The sequence below is a fragment of the Paroedura picta genome, chromosome 2, assembly GCF_049243985.1.
Source record: "Paroedura picta isolate Pp20150507F chromosome 2, Ppicta_v3.0, whole genome shotgun sequence".
NCBI lineage: Eukaryota > Metazoa > Chordata > Lepidosauria > Squamata > Gekkonidae > Paroedura > Paroedura picta.
In genome coordinates, this window is record NC_135370.1 from 83,425,657 (window position 1) to 83,446,890 (window position 21,234).

Below are 21,234 nucleotides of genomic sequence, written 5' to 3' on the forward strand. Positions count from 1 at the left end.
GATGAATGGTCGACCAAACGCCCCCCCCCGACTCATTGCCCAGATGTTTTGATTCAGTGGAAGGGTAGCTCAAGGTTAGCTGCTTGAAATTGAACCCTCCTCAAAGACAGAGGTCCTGTGACTGGGGAGGAAAGAGTCAGAGCAGGAAATGTCCCTGCCCTGCCTGGATGACTGCAATTGGCAACTGCACATGCAGCCAGGAATTTGGGTGTGATTTTTGATGTATCCTTGTCAATGAAGGCTCAAGTTACAAGAGCAGCAAACCTTCATGAGGCTAAGCTACTAGTGCCATAACTAGCTCCTGAGCACCTGGCCATAGTGATCCATGCAACAGTCACCTCTAGACTGGATTACTGTAATTTGCTCTGTGTGGGCCTGCCCTTGACCCTAATCCAGAAATTACAGCAGGTCCAGGGAGAGCGGTAAATAAATAAATAAATAAAATGCTTCTGTATGGGTCCTCACTAGAATACTATGGAGGGCCCACATTAGACTAGTACTGTAGCAGCTACATTGGCTCCCAGTAGAGTTCCGGGTTCAAAGTTTTGGTTCTAACCTATAAGGCCATATGCTGTCTGGACCCGGTGCATCTAAGGGACTGACTGCCTGAATATGTTCCCCAGAGGGTACTTCGCTCAGCAACTGCAAACTGTTTCTTAGTCCCTGGCCCCAAAGAAGTGGGTAGATAGGGTAGGTTATTTTAAAGCTGCTGTAAACTACCACAAGCTAGCTGGACTGGGACTGGCAGTCAATAAATATAATAAATAAATAAATGTCCAGCTGGCCTCGACCAGGGCCAGAGCTTTCTCTGCTTTGTCCGCTGCTTGGTAGAATGTGCTCCAGAGAGTATCAGGGCCCAATAGAATTAGCACGGTTACATAGGGCCTGTAAAACAAAGCTCTTCCACCAGGCCTATGGTTGAGTCCAGTATGGACAAGTAAGTAATCTGAACATCAATGTGCCTCTCCTGCTGCAACACACCCAGCTCTTCACTCTTGCTAGCCTTCCCTTAAATGAGAAGGGCTGTAAACACCTGGAACTGGCTCTATAGTGTTGATATTACTAATAATGATGTATTGTTGATTTTGACTTTTTAACTATTTTAATTCTATTTTATGGATGTTGTAAATGGCCCAAGACAACATGTTCAACAGGGGAGGTCTAGAAATGTAAATAATAAATAGTTGAAACTATTTTTTTTTATTTGTAATATTCTGAATTGCTGTCAAAGAAAGAGTAAAGAGGTCTGTGGTGAGTGAATTTGTTGTAAAGTTGAAAGCAACTACTACAGTCTACCCTATGTCAATGCTAATTTATGCACAATTTTTTATTTAAAAAAAACTTTTGAAAAATGCCTGAAGACTCAGAATTGCTGCAAACTATGTTGGCAAGAGAAGAGACACAAATATATGAGAATGAAGAGAAACAAAAGAAGAGAGATAATTTTCTGCTTTTCATATTAACAAGAAAGCCCCCCCCCCCAGTTCAGGCAATTTGCTGAACTAATCACCTGTTAAGCATATGAAGGGGCAACAAATAACATCTCTGGTGTCATCAGGGCCCTCTCAAGGCCTTTTCCCTTCACAGCAAATACATGGTGCAATTTGTTGTTTCCCCACCCAGACCATATGGAAACAGATCCTTTGTTTACTGATGAAATGAAGACAAGTCTTCTAATACCATCTCACATTCCCTTTTACTGATAATCTTAGATGAAGGACAGTATTCTTTAGAGCAGAAGTGTATTGTGTAAGTCTGTGCTAACATAAAAGGGAAACCATAAGGAAGAAAGTGTTTGCTTGAAATTAAAAGAAGGGGATACATGCAGCATTAAACCCACGCATCTAATCTAAGCTATATAATTAATTCCTCCGTCAAAGTTTATGGTGTGTGATTGAAGAAGCAGGGCCACATGGGCACCTATACGTCTTGTAGACTACCAGATGGTTGACCTCTCGGTTTCCATTCATAGGCACGCAGCAAAAACAAGTTTTTTTGACCCTCCGTTGTGTTTCCATATATAGCTGCTGGTCTGCATTCGGTACGGCCGCTCGCAAGCTGTGTGGGCCTGCAGTAACAAATAGTTATGTGACCAATACGTAGCACTAAAAAAACACCTCTCACCTATACTCTGGCCACACTGCCCGGACCGCCAGCGTTGCGGAACTAGCTGATTTAAAGGGCTGACGGGAGAGCAGAAATTCCTTTCAAAAAAGAAAGGAAGGAAGGAAGAAAATATTTATTTCGGAATCTCAAACTATACTGTGCAAACCGTATATATATATATATATATATATATATATATATATATCCCTCCGCAAAAGGCCTCTCAAGTAACATGCAGAGGTGCTTCACAGTGTCCCTCCGCCGCCAAGAGAAGTATAGCCACTGCAGAGACGAACGGGATGGGTTCCTACACTCAACTTCGGCCTGTGGAGTGGAAACATTAAGGTACCAACCTCGCCGCTTGCCGTATTCCTCCGCTTTCGGGAAAAAGTGCCTAACTCAGCTTGTTGTGTCCCTCCGCTGTCTTGGAGCACACAAGCAGGAGGCGCTTCTTCTGGCTGTGAGGAAGACTGTAGACCTACGAGGACAAAAGACCTTACTCGCACACGGGAGATTCGCCCCTGTGTGTCTGCTTGTCCTGGCGGGCGCATTCTGCAGAGGATAGAAATGTGTGTTGGTTGGTGTTGTTCCGCTTCGGGGTCGTCGTGAGGAGACTCGGGGACTCTTTCGCACGGGTGACGGCGGATGGATCTCTAGATACCTTTCCCGATATCGTTGGTCCGTCGTCGCCGCCATCTTGGATTTTAATCCGCCATTTTTCCCCTTGGAATTATTATTTTTTTTTATGATTAATTCCCCCCCCCCCGGCCGGGATTCTGGACATCGGCGACGGAGGCTTTGGGCTTGTGGGGAGCCGGGTGGCGAAGAAGACCGCGGGGTTTCGGGCAGCCAGGAGGTGAGGCTTTCGCAGAGGGGAGGGGGTAGGAATTGGCACCGTGGAGGGGCCCCACTCCTTCCGGGGAGGGGGCGGGCGGGCGGGCGGCCAGTGAGGGCCCACAGGTGGGGCGGCGGGGGGGGCGTGTGGGTGGGGGCTGCTTTTCGTGACTGCGGAGAGCGAGCAGGAGGGGAGGAGGAGGATGGGGGGGTCTCTCTTTATTACGGGACGTCAACTAAGAGGGGGGGAATAATTGTGAATGTCTCCCCCCCCGGACGAGGCCAGCGTGGAGGCCGGCGGGCCCTGGAACGGGGGGGGGGGGCGCGGCGGTGGGGTTGGCCGGGGCGAGCGGCCGGGGGCGATTGTGAGATGAAGGCTGGCTTCGGGACGCGGACGGAGATGCTCGGGACGTGGTCGGGTGGCAGCCCCTGGCTGGCCTTAGGAGGACGGTCCCCTTCCACGTCCCGTGACAGGGAGCCCTAAGCGGGGCGGCGTGGGCTTAGTTGTGTGTTTTCCGGAGGGTTTAGAGGCGGGGGAGGGCGGGGGGGTCTGAGAGATTAGCCCTCCAGGCCCGAGGTTTACCCGGGATGTCTCAGTGGGCCCGGAGAGCCTGTGCATGTGTCCCACCCGAGAACTGCACGAGGCGATTGCGGTGGCGGCGAGCGAATAGCTTGCAGTGAGGGTCCAAGGAAAGGGGCGCTTGGTTTCCATACCCCCGCCCTCCCCCCTGGCTGTGACAGCTGGCATCCTCCTGCGGCGCGGTGGCACTTAAAGGGGATATGGAGCGGCCAAGAAGAGGAACTGGGATGGGTTTCCTGCTGGAGGAGGATGGAAAGTCGGCTTGTTCTGGGTGTTTCTCGTTTCCCAGTCGATGGGGAAGGAGGAACGGGCTTGGGGAGCCGTTCCCGGCGCGGAAAGCAGCAGTGATTGGGATCAGACAAGAATGACTCGAGTGGAGGAACTGGCGATCTGATGGCTCCTGTCCCCTGAAGACGGCGAGATGCGACCTCTAGGGGGCAGCGCCGATTCAGGGAAGAGTCGGTGTGTAAAGCAGACTCTCCCCTTGACAGCACAAAACAACGAGAGAACTTTGCTCAATATCAGGATTTAAAGCACCTGTTTCCCTTGCGGTTTAAACTTTCCCCCTGGGAAATTGGATGAATCCTCTTACGGGGCGATCATTGAGACAGCCTTTTCCTGTTGACCTTTAGAAATGCATATTGCATTCATTTAGATTTTATTGGGATGTCACTTTTTCCTTCAACATAATATTCAAAACATTCTTGGCTTTGTTGATGGAAGTCATTAGGACTATTCTTAATAGGCTGACGGGACTACACAGGACCAGATATGTATTATTGTTTTCTAGTCCCATCAATCAACCTTTTATAATTCAAGTGCCAAATTACATCAAAATACAGAGAAAGAAATCAACAAAGAGCTAGTATATGAATACCTGTTTGCACAACTGAAAATATATAGTTTAACATTATTGGTAATTGATGTTGATTAATAATCCATAAAGTTTCTGCAGCCTCAAAATCTGGCTGTTGCAAGTCCTGTAACAGGAAGTGATATACACAATCCTGTAACAAGTAATAACTATAGAGGAGCATTCTGTGTGATCTACTGCACTGGCATAAATCTGCATGGTTCTTATTTGGATTAGTAGCAGCTGAATAATTTCCCTTTCTGTGAAGCAGCTATAAGGCATCCTTTAGTCCTATAAAAGTCTTTGCTGGGCATTCCCTTCACCTGCTTTCTACGCTAACATTTCCCCTACTGTTTCAATGTACCTGAATGTTCATATTTCACTTTCCTTTTTAAGGAGCCATATTTGGTTCCATGCTGTTGCATTTGCCTCTAGACACAAAGGCTTTTGTTTGGCATTTTGATTGAAGCTGAAAACTTCACATGTGGAAACAAATCTAGATGATGGGATGGGGAGAGAATGCTTTGGTTTTCTGACTGTACTGAAAGTCCTGGGAATTTCAGGATGTTTATCAGAGGTCTGTCAGTGATCAGATCATCAGTAGAATAATTTAACTTCCCTGAAAACTGCTTTTCCCACCACTGCTGTTGTTAGCCTTGAACATGGAGCTCTAGGGTTTGCTGGTGTGCCATAGGATACAGTATCTGTTCTTGCAAGCTTGTTCTGTTTGTCCAGCAGGCTTAACCAGATGGTGCATCCTCAGAATACCTCAACTACTTCAGAATAACTAGCAATGTGCAAGGGTTCCATGGCAGAAAAATATATGTGGAAGTGTTCTTCGGAAATAGGAAGTTGAAAACTACTGTAGTCATCATTTAGTGACTAGTTTTCATTGACCTTCAATAAGATGATAAGCCAACTTTCGATCTTGTCATTCAGACTGTACATGAAAGGCTCAGATGTTGGAATGTTCCTCCACAGAATAAATCTAATGCATAGAAAACTAGGATGAGAAAGAGAAGTTAGGCTAGAGCCCATCTCCTTGTTACTTATTTTCCTAATTACAATTAATGAGCCTCCATGCTGCCCACTGTCTGAAGAGGTATAGTTCTGACAAACATGCTATCTGCACTAGGTGAGGATGAGACCCAAGAGATGCAAAATAGGCTATATGACATCTTTTCTTCCACTGTGTGCATGTTCAACTTTTGAGATACAAAGATTTGGGAAGTATTCAGTTTATAATTGGAAATGTATTTAGTTGAAGTAAACTGCCATAAATTTGACACACTATATGCCATGTAAACTTATTTAGATTTTATATCTTTAATCTGCTGCCCATTGTGTTTTGTCATTTAAAATATATCTGCATTGACTGGTATGTTGGACAGATGTATTATTTGGTTATGGAGTATAAAAGTTTAATTTTGTTTTTGTTTTTCACACCAGATATGTTTTTATGTAAGTTTTTGTTTACATTTAAACTAAATACTCTTTTAGGATATGACATTTGTCTTTGTATTAGTAAACACAATATTAGTAAACATATTAGCCACCAAACTCTAAAGCCATTGGATTTCTCTTGATTTAGATCCACTATTGGATTGTTGTTGATGTGTTATTTTGTGACTGTGTTATATGTTCAGGCTGTCCCATGTATTACCCCTGCAATGTTGTATGTGAACCGCTCTGAGCCATATGGAAGGGCAGCATAGAAATCTAATAATAAATAAATAAAATAGTTTTTCCCATGGCAAATGTCTTGATTAGTTTATATAATAATAAAATTCCATGAAGCTTTAGATGAACAAATCCAAAAAGAAACCATGTACCCATCCCTACTTGGAAAATTTTAAAATATATACAAGTTCACTTGTATGTGAACACATTGGTTCTTTTAAATACCTATATTTAATTTGCACACAGTCTCACAGAATAACAGAGAACTGCCCTACATTTGTTTTATTAAATTTATGCCACAAACTGCAGTTTAGTGTATGAGATAAAGTTCTTGCTCAATTACCATGGTAGTAAAATTATTAGTACTGAAGGCAATTTTGATGCCTTAATGGTAATTTCTCTAACATGACAGCAACTCCAGTATTCCACATATCAGAGTATTTGCTGTGTTTAAAAGCAATCACTATCTGTGCTGTAAATCTTGTTAAGCAAGTTTAGTATGTTTTGTAGCTCTTTGAGGATCTACTTTTTTTTTCAGCAGCCACTTAGAAAAGTAATGGGAATTGCTCTTTTTGTGTGTGTTTGGCACCTTAATTTTTGAAATAGTAGGTGTTTCCCAATTACACTGACTCTTCCCTGCATTCAAGTGTCTTAGGAGCTGTTACTTAAAACCTTTATTTCATGGTCTTGCATTCAAGTAAGTTATCTTAAGCTGGTGAGCACCCTGAACATACAAATGTATGAAACTGAAATAGCACAAGGTGCATCATGCCACCACAATTCTGATACAATTCTATGTAAAGCAAATGTGAGAAAAATCCAAATTACCATACTGACTGTTGTTCTCCAGTTAGCCAGGTGCACATGGCTGCTCTGATATGGCAGACTCCATAGTTGTTGAAAAGCATGTATTCTATGTTTGCTTTTATTTTACTTGAAGTACATTCTACCTTTCTCATTGAGATCCAAGGAGGAATACAGAATGAGGAGACAGTATATTAAAAACTCTGTAATATACTCAAACTGCAGTAAAACAGTGTAATACAAACTACAGACAAGGCAAAGGAAAACCTGGTTTACAAAATTAGAAAATGCAGTACAAACAGCATAACACACCTTTAAAAAGCAAGAATAAAAGCCCATTTTTTTTGCACAATTCTATCTTCTTTCCACCTTTTAGTTTGCTTAATAATAGCTTTTGGAATGGTTATTACTGTCCCCATAATATCAGCCCATGCTGCAAGGCTAGTGGAGTATCCTTTGTTGACATGCTGGCACAGCACCCTGGTTATGACCTTAAAGTACAGCAGCTTTTATGTATACTAACTGAATTTTTCCAGAAAGCTTATTTAAGTTGCATGAAAAGCACCATCATTAAATCTCATTGATCCAACCCTGGGTCTAGTTCAAATTTACTTGACCTGAACCAAGGACATACTACTGAGATTTAATTAATGTTGCTTCACACTTTATATTGGTCAGCTCTGCAACTTACCAGAAAAGTAGTTGAGTTGGGAGGTGAGGATACAAAGTTGAAGACAGATCAAGTCTCCCAGTACAACAGCTTTTGGAATTGGGATATTTGTTTGGAAGCAATTCAAATTCACATCAGTGGAAATTGTTTCTTAGGTATATGCTTATGAGCACGGTGGTAATAATAACAATTGTTTTTATAAGTAGCCCCTGAACCGTTGCTCAGTTTTTTCAGCTACAACATAATAGTGAGAGATGGTGCTGTTTGAATACCCTGTGAAAAAAAATCTGATCCACAAAGCATATTTTGTGATCCTCTTTCTGAAATTGCAAGTAGACCTCTCAGTCTAGCACTAATTGGCATACAAAACAAAGTGTATTAGTGGCTGCTTTACCAGAAAGACCTTTCCAAGCTAGAATAAAAGGTTATCGCTTTCCCCAATTATAGAGAAGTTGTAAGCAACATCTCATAGAGTGACCCTTAAATTGTTGGTTCTGTTATTGTCATTTTTGCTTTGGGGTGCTTTTTTCCTGTTTATACCACCCCAAAGTCTTGGCATGTGTGTGTGCATATGTCTTGGGGGCGGGGGGGGGGATTAGTGGGATGCTTGTTTCCATGTTGATTGCATTCATGTACCTATGTGGGTCTGCTTTTGTTTGTTCATTTTTCTCCACACAGGTCAACTGCCTGCTTTATTTATTTTATGCCCTTTTCTAGTGGTTACAATACATAGTCTTGCAATGGTGTAAAATTTTAGCTTAAAGATTTATTCTACTGTAGAATGACTTCTGAAATTTATTGCATGTTTGTAACAGTCATTTCCAACCAGTTTTTCAAGTACTGATAGCTTTGGCACAGCATAATAAGGTTAAGAGAATATGTATCAGTTAACTTTCCTCCTCCCCTATTTTTAAGAAACATTCATTGAGTTTATGGCTAAACAGCCACTTGAATCAGAAGGTTGTAATTTTTGAATATGTTATTTTACTTTTGTTGCTGGATGTGATGGAAAACAGAAATATTTCATAGTTACTTTAGTCCCCAATACTGACAACATTTATGGTGAAATCCTGTGAAGATTAACTTCAGACTAAACCCACTGAAATCTGTCTAAGCCCATTGAAATCCATGGACTTTGATTTGATCGATAGGATTGTACCCATGCATATTTTAGGATTCAGATGATATTCTTCCCTAACTGTTATTGTGTTTCTTCAGTTTATAAGGTATTGGTTTCTGTTGATTTTTAGTGCAATTAGACAGTATTTTCATGTGTGGTAGTGCTATTGTCTCACCAGGTACTCAGGAGTTATTCATGATGCTTTATAACAGTTGAGTTTCTGCTTTATCTACCCAACTGCTCCTGTGTTAGTGTCACTGTGCTCTTTTATCTTGTTTTCATCTTCTGTGGAGGTTTTGAAGAAAACCATTCTCAGTTTAATCTTTACTTTGAGGGGATTTCTCCTGATCATATAAAATGTGTGTTTGTGTAAGTTTTACCAGCTGCTGCTAAGTATGGAAAGGGTTTTTTTTTTCTTTTGTGTGGGAGCTAAGTAATGTTCATTTGCTACTGAACACAGCTAGTATTAGTGAATGTTTAAAATATATGTTTTTTGATGTTGCCTGAAGTATTTCAGGTGTATGTAGCTGTCCTTGATTAGAACAGTTGGTTCTTATACCCTGCTATTTACTACCTTAAGGAGTCTTAAAGCAGCTTACAAACACCTATCTTTTTTTCTCTCCCCACAACAGACACCCTATGACAGGAGTAGTCAAACTGTGGCTCTCCAGATATCCATGGACTACAATTCCCATGAGCCCCTGTCAGCATTTGCACAACGCTGCCAACGCGTTTGCTGGCAGGGGTTCATGGGAATTGTAGTCCATGGACATCTGGAGGGCCGCAGTTTGACTACCCCTGCCCTATGAGGTAAGTGGGCCTGAGAGAACTCTTAGGACAAGTTGGAAATCAGATTTTAGATTTGTAATATAGCCACATTCAGAATACAGTAAACAGGCTTGATCATCCTACCTTAGAAAGGATACAAGGTGAAATTATACATAAAGAAATACCAGTATAATCAGAAGTTTATAGCACCAATGCTAAGATATTAGGTCCTTTTGAGTCTAGAAAAAGGCAACTAAGGTGATCATGATCAAAGTATATAAAATAATGTAGATAAGGTAGATAATACTAGAAATTGGGCGGAGTGGGGTCAATAAAGTTCATGGATAGTAGATTGAGAGCAGACAAAAGCAAGTACTTTACTCACAATATTATTCACTTACTAGCAAGAAAGCCCATTGTAACCAGGAATGGAGTGAGCACTGGGACGCTGGCAGGCACAGATCTCTCTCTCTCGCTCGCTCGCAGCAGGAGCCATAGCAGGTAATCAGGGGTCATTTGCTGTTTGGCAGGGCTCTCTGTGTCTCTCTCTCAGGTGTCTGAGAGCAAAGTGGCTAGCGTCCAGGGAAGGAGGGTGGGAGTTGGAGAGGGAGGGCCAATCAGGGTGTGGCCAGCTTTGCTGGCCGCACCATGATTGGCCCTATTCCATCTCGGACAGCCAGGACACTCCACCTCCACGGCTGTTTCACAAATATTAAGAGGAACCATGGATTAAGAGGAACCATGGATAAGGATGGTGACTAGATCAGATGGGTTTAAAGAGGGACTGGAGAAGTTAATTGAGGTTTATCAATTGGGATACTTGGGATAATCAGCTGGGATGGCTTAGTTAAACCTACATATTCTGATGTTGAAGAACTGCTTTGATGCTTACTTAGTAGATCTAATCTTAAAATTCCTCTTGTTCTTTAATATCTGCTTTACTTTATGGGTTCTTTTAAGGGGGGGAGTAACTGAAAGCAGTTCCAGGATAAAGGTCAGAGCAAAGAAGCAGGATAGCAGGCTATAGCCTTTATTGAGCACTCCAGGCAGCAGTGCTGCAGAATTTCCCTGTAATAATGCTTTGATAATATGTAATGCCTTTTGAGATTTCGTACAGTTTGCCTTGGGAGGAGTGCTTGAAATGCAGTCCACTGTGCTCTTCCATGCAGGCTTGATATTTCTTTAATCAGTCTAACTTTAGATTTAGAAATTAATTCATACAAGAATTTCTACTTGAATTTGTAGTCAGGGGTGCTCTTTCTTACTTGTTGGTGATCTTCCATATAATGAGAAATGAGTATATTCAACTTGGTTAAATTGTAAACTCGTAAGAATTCCAACAATATTAATAGTATTTTAAAATGCATTTTAAACTAGATGTACAATTACCCAGTCAGTTCCATAGCTTTAATGTGTGCATGGGGAAAGGGTAATTTGAGTAAAATTTCATACACAGAAATAGTGTAACCATGTTTTTCCACTAGAGGGAACTCTTGTGATATGGACTTTCTGCTGCTCCCTGAGATTACTGAAACCTGGGGTGTCGTTCTATTCATGTGGATTGCTCTATTAGTTTCAAGCAGCATAACAAAATTTGAGTCCAGTGACACTTCAAAAATCAACAAATTTTTATTCAAGGTAAAAACGTTCATGTGTCTTGGGATACAGTGAAATGGGAATTACCTGTCCATCCATACATAAGAAGATAAGTCAGAGGGCATTGCTACAAAATCATAGAAAACTTTATTAAACAAAAATATCAAAAATGTGAAGATGTTGTTTATGAATATATTTTCCATCTAGGTTTATACACCTCTGAAGGGTTTCCACCTTCCCTGAAGAATTCTGCACTCTTCAATTTATGTCATGTCAAAATGATAGTTTTGGCATGCCCGAGAGACTCAAATCTTGTTTCTTTTAAATGTTCCTTGAGTTTGGGAACAAAAAGAAGTCTGAAAGGACAAGATCCGGGCTGTAGGGTGGATGGATAAGTTTTCTCAGTTGCCCTCAAGGAATGAGCAGTTACATTGTTGTGATGGAAAAAAATTCTTCAGCACAACTTTCCTGGCCTTTTCCTCACAAATGCCGTTTTCTGTTTTTCTTAAAACTTCTTCAGAATAAGCCCCTATGATTGTCCTGTGTCCTTGGAGAAAATAGGGTTTTTTTAAATAAACTTTTTAAAGAATAATTCTTTTTTCTGGAATAAACCTTTGCATATATGAACTGTAGCCCTAGTAGCAATACTTTGGGACTTACCCTCGTATAGGTAGATGGTGAGCAGTAAATTAAGTAAATTACAGCTTAATTAGATGTTTTATACCTTGAGTAAAACTGTTGGTCGTAAAGGTGTCTCTGGACTAAATCTGGGGTGTAATTGTAAGGAATGTCTTGGAAAACTTGATTGAACACATTTTAACTGTTTTCTATGTACTCAGTTTGTGATTTTGCATGTCAGCTAACATCAGCCCAGCATACCCCCCTAATATGTAGAATCCAAATTATATTGCAAAGTTAATCTGAACTTTATAATAGTCTAGATTTTTGCATTAGATCATGCAGTGGTTCAGAATTTGTCAGAGCATAGATGTGTTCCTTCAGAATCTGAAATCAGTTTTCAAGGAATAATGTGGAGAGTTGAAAGAAAAGGAAGAGGAAGTGAGTGCTGTTTTTGTCAAGGTAGCAGGATGCAATTGTTTATTGGAAGTGTGTCTTTTTAGAATATGTATATCCACTATTTTCATAACTGACGGTGTAGCTGATGATCTAGTTAAAACAAAAGTGATTATTGCTCATCCATTTTTTTGGAAACTGATTTTAGTTTTTGTTCTGTCTCAGGATTGCTGCTGTCCACTGATAGCTGGAGGTGTTTTTACATATTGTAGAAGTTGTTACATGTCATCCCATCGTCAGACCACTATTCCTTGAAGGCCCAACCCTTCCCTGTTTGGGGAGCAGGTGGATTCTTGCCTGCCCACAGAAACTTATGAATCCAACTGGATTCCTGAATTCTCTGCGGAACCCAATCCCTCCTGATGTCTCGTTAGCAGCACTGGATACATTTGCCAGGTGTTTGAAAGCTGTAGCTGGATGGCTGGAGAAGAGTTGCCTGAAACTCAACCCTTCCTGTGGGTGGGTTGGAAAAGGGTAGAGCAGGAAACATGTCTCCCCACCCTGGCCAGGGTGCAGCTCAACATCTCACCCTCAGCCAGGAATTTGGGGGTGGTTCTGGATGCCTCCTTGTCAGTGGAGGCCTAGGTCACTAAGGTAGCCTGCATAGTGTTTTTCCATCTTCGTCAAGTGAGGCTACTAGCACCCTACCTGTTTCTGGACCAACTGGCTACATTGAATCAAGCAAAGGTCACCTCCAGGTTAGATTTCTGTAATTTGCTCTATGCGGGCCTACCCTTCTCCTTGACCCGGAAATTGCAGCTGGTGCAGAATGCAGCTGCAAGGGTCCTCACAGGAACACCATGGAGGGCCAATATCCAGCTGGTTCTGAGGCAGCTCCATTGGTTGCCAGTTGCGGCCCATATCAAGTTCAAGATTTTGGTATTAATGTTTAAGGCTGTCCACGGTCTGCGGGACCATCTATCTCCTTTTGCCCTCCACAGGGCTCTTCGCTCTGTGGGTGCAAATCTGTTGGAGATCCCTGGCCTGAAAGCACTTCACCTGGCCTTTTTGGTCCTGGCCTCGACCTAGTGGAATGAGTACCCTGGAGAGCTGAGGGCCCTGTTGGAGTTGTCACAGTTCCACGGGGCCTGACGAAGGAATACAATCTGAGAGTGGGGGTCCGGGGGGGTGGGGGTGGTAATTTTATGTCACCAAATTAGGTTATTATTATAGTTTTATGGGGTTTTATGTGAGGTTTTATATTGTTACCCACCACAAGCCGCTTATGGGTGGCGGGATATAAATAAAATAATAATAAAAATAAATATCCATCAGTGAGTTGGATTCTTCTGTTTTTCCTGTTTAGCATATGTCTGGGCATTTTTAGTTCTGTCTTTGTTTACTGCCTCTTTGGAGAATGGGGTTTAAACAGCATTTAGCCAAGATCTTTAAAATATGCCAGTGCCTTTGAATTTAGTATCCTGTATTTTAAGAAAATAGCCCTGTACAAAACAGAAAAAATCATCTTGCATTCCTAGAGCAAACATCTGGTTTTAGACCACCTGCACTCTGACCCAATATAAAATATTTGAAGGGTGGGTTCTGTCATATTGTTTCCAATCCATTGTCAATTCCAGGATATTTGATGCAGTACCTTGCGTGGGGGAACAGTGGCATTGGGCCTTGGATTAAGTGACTTTGCTTTTGACTTCTGCTTCCTGTTACGTTGCTATGTCATGACTATAGATTTGAATCACCAGAGTATTCTATCATTCTGTTTCACATATTTTTCCCTGAACAGGGTATTGGTCTCTGCTGACCTTGTTGAGATTAATGTTTTCAGTTCAGCTGGCACATCTTGAGGAGTAAATTACTCTGGTTGGCTCTCAAGGTCTGCAGGACTTCTTTCCTAAACCTTGTTCTCTAAAAACCAGTTATTTTGTTCTGTCATCTTAAACTGCTCCGGCATATCTCATCCTCATCCCTTTTTGGATTTGCTCTTCAAAGATCTCAGTTTATCTTTAATTACACTGCCATATTCGCGGAACAGATGCCATGGCATGGCTCCGAGTGTTGGCTCATTCCTGACCTCGTCTTCAGTGATTATTTCCTATAGACTCTTGGCAATAGTCATACATACATATGTTCTTCAACCTTCTGATGTATATTTAAAATGGGAATGTGAAAAACAGTGCACTTAGTTATTGATAACATTTCACATCTTGAGATTAAAAGGAAATCAGTAGTCACGGGTGGCTATGATAAAAGCTTTTGATTGGATAGCTTTAAAAGTTGAGATTCTGCTACCACAAGATAATTTTGTTTCTATTGGTTGTGTTTCATTTAGTTTTTGTGAATCGCTTTTTAAAGAATTTAATACAGAAAAACCCAAACCCCTAGAACTCTGGCCACTTATGAGTATTTTATTAGAGAAGACTTTTGAGATACATTTATAACTGTCTCTACTTTATATTGTGCATGGAAGGGACCAAAGAAATCATGTCATGTGCTGAAAAATAGCAGAAATATGGAGGTGCAGAAAGTGGTCTTCCACACTTGTTCTAGAGCAGGGGTCCTCAACCCCCGGTCCGTGGCCCGGTACCGGGTCACGAAGGCCATGGTACCCGCTAGCGGCCACACCTGCCTCCCCCCTCGCAGCGAGAGGGGGGAAAGAGGCAGGCATGGCCACCGGCACGCCAGCGATGCAAACGCGCACGCGCGGAGCTGTCGCGCATACGTGTTTGCACCCCCTGCTGGCGAAAACACGCACTCACGGCAGCTCTGCGCATGTGCGTTAGCGCCACCTAGTGGCGAAAACACACATGCGCGGTTACTGCGTGTGCACGTTTACGTGCAGCTGCGGCGGCCGGGCCGCCGGCTCTCTCCCACCCTTGGAGGCGGTCCCCAACTACAAGAAGGTTGGGGACCGCTATTCTAGAGCTTCCAGCTATTTCTGTCTCCCCTGTTTTCATGCAAGTTTGGGTTCAGTTTCTGCCTTTTAAACTGTATCTCAACCTCTGCTCAGTCTTTCTAAGTAGCTTGAATCCACAGTGACTGTGGATGAGGCCAGGATAGCAACTTAGTACATTGTGTCTAGTTTTTCCTGCAGTTGATGTCCATGAAAAAGATTGTGCTAGAAGAAGTTTTGAGGCTACTTAGCCTTTTTGTCGGTTTCTCAGTTTCCAAAATGTAGCTTGTAAGTACTAAATATATGTCTAGTGAGGAATGGGGTGGAAGGAGCAAAAATACTCAAAAACCTCAAGCAAAGAAACTAGTACAACTCTATTCAAACATAACAGTGTTAGAAGCTTAATGGTATCAGAGGATCTGGGTATTCCTAAATCTTTCAAAGGGCTGAGAGGTGGTGAAATTACCATGCCCTTGAATGTGCTGCTATACGTGAAGTTAATCATATAGTTGAGCTCCACAAACTAGAAATTAATCTCCCCCAGAAGCATTAGCCAGCTGCCTGGAAGCAGTGACAAGATGGCTTAAACAGAGTCGTCTGAAGCTCAATCCTTTAAAGAAGGGGGTCCTATGGCTGGGTAGGAAGGGCCGTATGAGGATGCGCGTTTGCCCACCCTGGATGGTGTGCAGCTCTCTATAGCTCACTCCACCAGGAATCTGGGCGTGATTCTGGATGTTTCCCTCACAATGGAAGCCCAGGTTGCAAAGGTAGCGCAGCCAGCATTTTACAACCTCTGCCAAGCCAAGCTACTAGCACCCTATCTGGCCCTGGAACACCTAGCCACAGTGATGCGTGCAACGATCACCTCTAGACTGGACTTCTGTAATTCGCTCTATGCAGGCCTGCCCTTAGCCTTGACCTGGAAACTACAGCTGGTCCAAAATGCAGCGGCCAGGATCCTCACAACAACACCGTGGAAGTCCCACATCCGGCCCATTCTCCACCAACTGCAGTGGTTGCCAGTTGAATTCCGGATCAGACTAAAAATTCTGGTAATTACCTTCAAGGCCATATGCAGTCAGGGCCCAGTGTACCTGAGGGATCGCCTCCCTGCCTATGCCCCCAAAAGAGTCCTACGCTCCACCACCACCAATCAGCTAATGGTCCCTGGTCCTAAAGATGCCCGCATGGCCTCGACCAGGGCCAGAACATTCTCTGTCCTGGCCCCCACCTGGTGGCATGAGCTCTGGAGGAGATCAGGGCCCTGACGGAGCTAAAACAGTTTCACAGGGCCTGCAAAAAGGAGCTCTTCCGCCAGGCATTTGGTTGAGACCAGGCATAACCAACAGTGTCTGAAGGGCCCCTGCTCCCTCCTTCCCAGAACTCCATCAGTGCGCTCTGGGCCTGTTTGCACAGTTGCACTATGTGCATTGTTGCACTATTTGCACTGTTACAATTAACAGTTATTAATATTATTGTTACGGTTATTTATATGTTAGATTGTTTCACGTATTGTTTAGAAGTTTTATGTAAACCACCCTGGGCCTCTGGGGAGGGTGGTATATAAATATAATCAATCAATCAATCAATCAAAGAAATCCATTTGATTGGTGATTTGAGCATTCTAGCTAGGAAGTATAGGTGTAGCAGCCTATGGGAAATGTAGAAATGATTTTAGGAGGTTCATATATCTAAGCAGTATTTACGGGCCATCCCATTTTGCACAGCTACCAGGCTTTTTCAATGGGGTTTTTGTGAAACCCTGGGGTTTCTCGATGGCCCTGGAAGGGTTTTACCAATTAGGTGGGAAGTAATTAATTTTAATATATTTTAATTAAAAATATAATGAAATGACCATATATGACCCACCCCTCATCCCAAAATGGCCAATGATGGGCCAGGATAGGGTAGAAAGGGGAAGGGGCCCTAGTCATAAATATCCTTGCTGGCCAAGGTTTGTTGTGGTAGTGACTAGAATCCAGAAAGATAAGTACTCTCATTTTAATTTCATTGGAAGCTGGCAGGGAGTGACAGAAGGACAGATGCCTGGCCCAGCCCTGTTCCTGACCCAGCAGAACAAGCTGTTGGACCGTTTCTGGTGTTGGGGGGCAGGGGGTGATGGAGTGTGATAACACATCCAGTGGGAATGTCTGACTGATGTCACTTCTTGTGACTTCCAGGGGTGTGGTATGGAGGTGACATCACCTGCTGACATAAATTCTGGAGTCGCTTGAAGCCTGAAGAATGTTTCAGGGGGTTCTCAACAGTAAAAGAGTTGAGAAAGGCTGACATACTGTAAACTGGTATGGGGAAAAGTAGGTGGTAGTGAAACAGTGGGCAATTTCATCTGGAGTCCTAGTGCCTGTGGGTTGTTCAGCTAGATGCAAAGAATGCTGGGTTTGGTGGACTGTGGTCTTAACCAGCAGCACATTTCTTTAGCAAGAGAGATGAATAGCAATGGCAAGAGACCCATCTTGGTGTAGTGGTTAAGAGCGCAGACTTCTAATTCGGCATGCGAGGTTCGATTCTGCCCTCCCCCACATGCAGCCAGCTTGGTAACCTTGGGCTTGCCACAGCACTAATAAAGCTGTTCTTACTAAACAGTGATATCAGGGCTCTCTCAGCCTCACCCACCTCACAGGGTGTCTGTTGTAGGGGAGAGGAAGGGGAATGTAAACCACTTTGAGACTCCTTTGGGTAGAGAAAAGCGGCATATAAGAACCAACTCTTCTTCAGTAGAGGTGGTTGGCCATTGCCTGACTCTGCAAAGCAACCCTGAACTTCCTTGCTGGTCTCCCACCCAAATACTAATTAGGACTTATTCTTCTTAGCTTCTGAGATCTGGTGAGATCAGGCTAACTTGGGCCAGCTGTGGATATTTATACAAACATCAGTTAATTTTTTTATTTATGTATTCTTGTATTTATATGCCTCCCTTCCCTGGTGGCTCAGGGTAGTTTACATATAATTAAAAACATACAAGACTGTAGAAGAAGACAGGTCTTAATCATTGTTTAGAGTTATTAATAGAATGATTCTATGATTGTAATATGAAGAATAATAGAAAATGACCTAGAGTTGTTAAAAAGGAGTAAAAGGAAGCAAGTAGGCAGATTGACATACAATATTGAAACATTAAGAGAAAAGATACAGTTCCATCTACCCTTGACTGCATGTGTAGCATCACTATTCTCTATTATTTTAGCTCTTCCTGAAATAAAAGCAGAGACTAATAAAAACAGAATGGCAGAAGCATTCTGCGTTGATTAAAATAATATATACAAGTTAAATTCTAATTTTTTATAGGATTCAAAACCCAGAATTAAAACAAAAATTTGCCTGGACTGTCTCCTGTTCAAAAGGGAGGTGAAGGGGTACAAGCTAATAATTAATTAGATGTAATAGGTGATAGGGTAGGGAAGTCATTGGAATTTCAGATGTATTTTTCAGGGCCTCAACCGTAGACCAGTGGAACAACTCTGTTTTACAACCCCTGTGGAAGTCGAACAGGTCTCTGATGTTACCAGGATGAGTGTTCCACAAGGCTGGGGCAGAAAAGGTCCTGGCCCTGGTTGAGGCCAGTTTAATTTCTTTAGGTTTGAGGATCCTAAGCAGATTTTGATCACTAAGTGTCCTTTGGGGTAGCAATCCCCAACCTGTGGACTGCGGACTACATGTGATCCTTCGACTAATTGGAGGTGGGCCCCGAAGGACGCCTTCCCCCCCCCCCCGGCCCTTTACTTCATCCCCCACCCCGGCCCTTTACAACACACTTTGGGTGTCATTGTCTCCCATCACTCCCAGATGGGACTATCTCATTGCAGAGAAACAAGCTCAGGGTTCCCATTGATTTGTCATTGTCATGAGTTAAAATTTTCATGAAAATAAAATGTTCCTTATGTTCATTGTTGTGGCGTGTCTGTATCTTATTTTGAAGGGATGTTTAAACATTACCATAGCGATCAGAGAGCGTTAGGGCAGTGGTTGAGAGTAGAGGAGTAAACTACCCCCCCCCACTGGGCCTCAGTAAAAGGCGTTGAGTGGTCCCCGGCGTTGAGTGGTCCCCGGTGATAAAAAGGTTGGGGACCACTGCTTTGGGGGACATAGTGGAAGAGGCAGTACCACAGATATGATGGTCCCATACCATTTAGGGCTTTAAAGGTAAGTACTAAAACCTTGAATCTTATTTGGTCCTCAATTTGAAACCAATGCCATATGTATGCTCTGCATTGGGTCCTAGTAAGAACCCATGCTGCTGCATTCTGGACCAGTTTGAAGTTTCAGAAGCAGCTTCAGGGGCCGCCCAGTGTAGAGTGAGTTAGAAGAAGAGTTGTTTCCCCCACTTTTCACTACCCAAAGGAGTCAAAGTGGCTTATAATCAATCACCTTCCCATCCTCTTCCTACAATAGACACCCTGTGAGATAGGTGGAGCTGTGAGAGCTCTGACAGAACTGTTCCGTGAGAATAACTGTAATGTCACAAGCTCAGTCACTCAGCTGATTGCATGTGGAGGAGCAGGGAATCAACCCAACTCTCCAGATTAGAACCCACCACTTTTAACCAGTACACCAAGCTGTCTCTGAATAGTCTAGCCCAGAGGTGACCTTTGCATGGATCATAATGGCTAGGTCGCATGTCAACAGGTAAGGTGCTAATTGTCATGTCTGGTGGAGATGGTAAAATGTTTGGCAGGCAGCTTTTGTGACCTGGGTCTCTATAGATAGGGAGGCATCCCAGGTCACATCCAAACTCTTGACACTTACCAAAATTTTTAGTTGGACCCTGTCAGTGGTTTGCCTAGGTCATACTGACCTAGCCAGAGGACCTCTGTCTAAGTTGGATTTAACTTCAATGAACTTCTCTTGAACCAATTCACCATGGCTTCTAAACACTTAGCCAGAGAATCTAGGGGTGCAGACAGTTGGCTGACCATCAGCAGATATAGCTGGGTGTCATCAGTTGAATAAGAGGACACCCCCCGAAACTCCAGTTGGATGAAGAGCATCAGAAAGAAAATGGCTGCCAGTGAGACCCCACATAATAGATCATGCTACTGGGAGGTGCTCTCTCCTAGCGTTACCCTCTGTTTCAGACCCTGGAGAAGGGATTGCAGCCATTTAAGGGCAGATGAAAACTGCTATGACTAATTTTCTTTCAAATAAATTATATCTGTGGCTCATATCTGTTAAATCCTAGGTAACAATCTTTCCAAGAACTAGAACAGAATAAGAACACCTGTCTGTCCACACTTGAAAGTTTGTTTCCTAACAGTGTACATTAGTGGTACTATACCACTTGAGGAGTAGATTTTTTTTCTATTTCAGTGTGCCATAGGTGTTGCATTGCCTTACAGCTCTTGCTCTTCTTTGCTTCTGGTTCTTTCTACATAAAACCTTGTATATTGTTATATAAAAATATAAACATTTTGATCATTAGTCTTTGCATTATCTCTATTCCCAGCTGCTCTGTCATCATTGTCATCAAAAAAGAGACTTCAGGACAACTTAAAGGCTAACTGATTTAACAAACTTTAAAACCCACTTCATCAGAGATATTACTAGATCAGTTCAGGTCCATTCCTGTCATCTGCTCTTTTAAAATCTTTTAAAAATATCTCTTTACACCATTATTATTATTATAAACTAGAAATATAGCCCATTGCAGTCCGAAATGCAATGGGCGTGAGCAGCCCCCAGGAGTGAGAGTGGGTATGGGGGGGGGGAGTACCTGAAGTGCTTGCTGGAGTCCTGGTCTTTCGGCGGCGGCGAGCAGCTGCAGTCCTTGCTGGAGTCCTGGTCTTTCGGCAGCGGTGGCGGCTTGACAGGCCGCCGGCCGAGGGAGCCCCCGGCAGCCGTGCTCCGCGCGACTGCTGGGGATTCCCTCAGGCGGCGGCCTGACGCGGCGAGAGGCGCAAAGCGCCTCTCGCCGCATCAGGCCAGGAGCAACTGCGAGCCGCGCTGCGCGCGGCTCACAGTTGCTGGGGCTGGGAATCAGAGGGACCAATCGGCAGGTGCTTTGCGCCTGCCGATTGGTCCCTCCGATCGTCTGTCATGAGGAAGGGTCCAATCCGGAGCCTTCCTCATCCCGGACACATCCCACCCCAGAACACCTTACTATTTTATTTATATATATATATATATATATATATATATATATATATATATATATATATATATATATATATATATATATATATATATATATATATATATAATCATTATTATATCATTATTATGTAAAATTGTCATTATTTTGTAGAGGGCTGAGAGAAAAGTTAAAAATCATATACTTGAAGACGTA

The 21,234-nt window shown here is 43.0% G+C and overlaps 1 protein-coding gene across 3 annotated transcripts in view; it reads left to right on the plus strand.

The window, feature by feature from the left end:
- Positions 1 to 2,358: 2,358 nt before the first annotated feature.
- KMT5B (lysine methyltransferase 5B) overlaps positions 2,359 to 21,234 on the plus strand; it is a 46,556-nt gene continuing 27,680 nt past the window's right edge. The window contains exon 1 of one of the 3 annotated variants that reach the window (XM_077321322.1): positions 2,359 to 2,451. The gene's annotated coding sequence lies outside the window, so the exon portion shown is untranslated. Of the gene's footprint in view, positions 2,452 to 2,548; positions 2,963 to 21,234 lie in introns of those variants that run through there. The other 2 variants (XM_077321321.1, XM_077321323.1) reach the window with 2 other exon arrangements.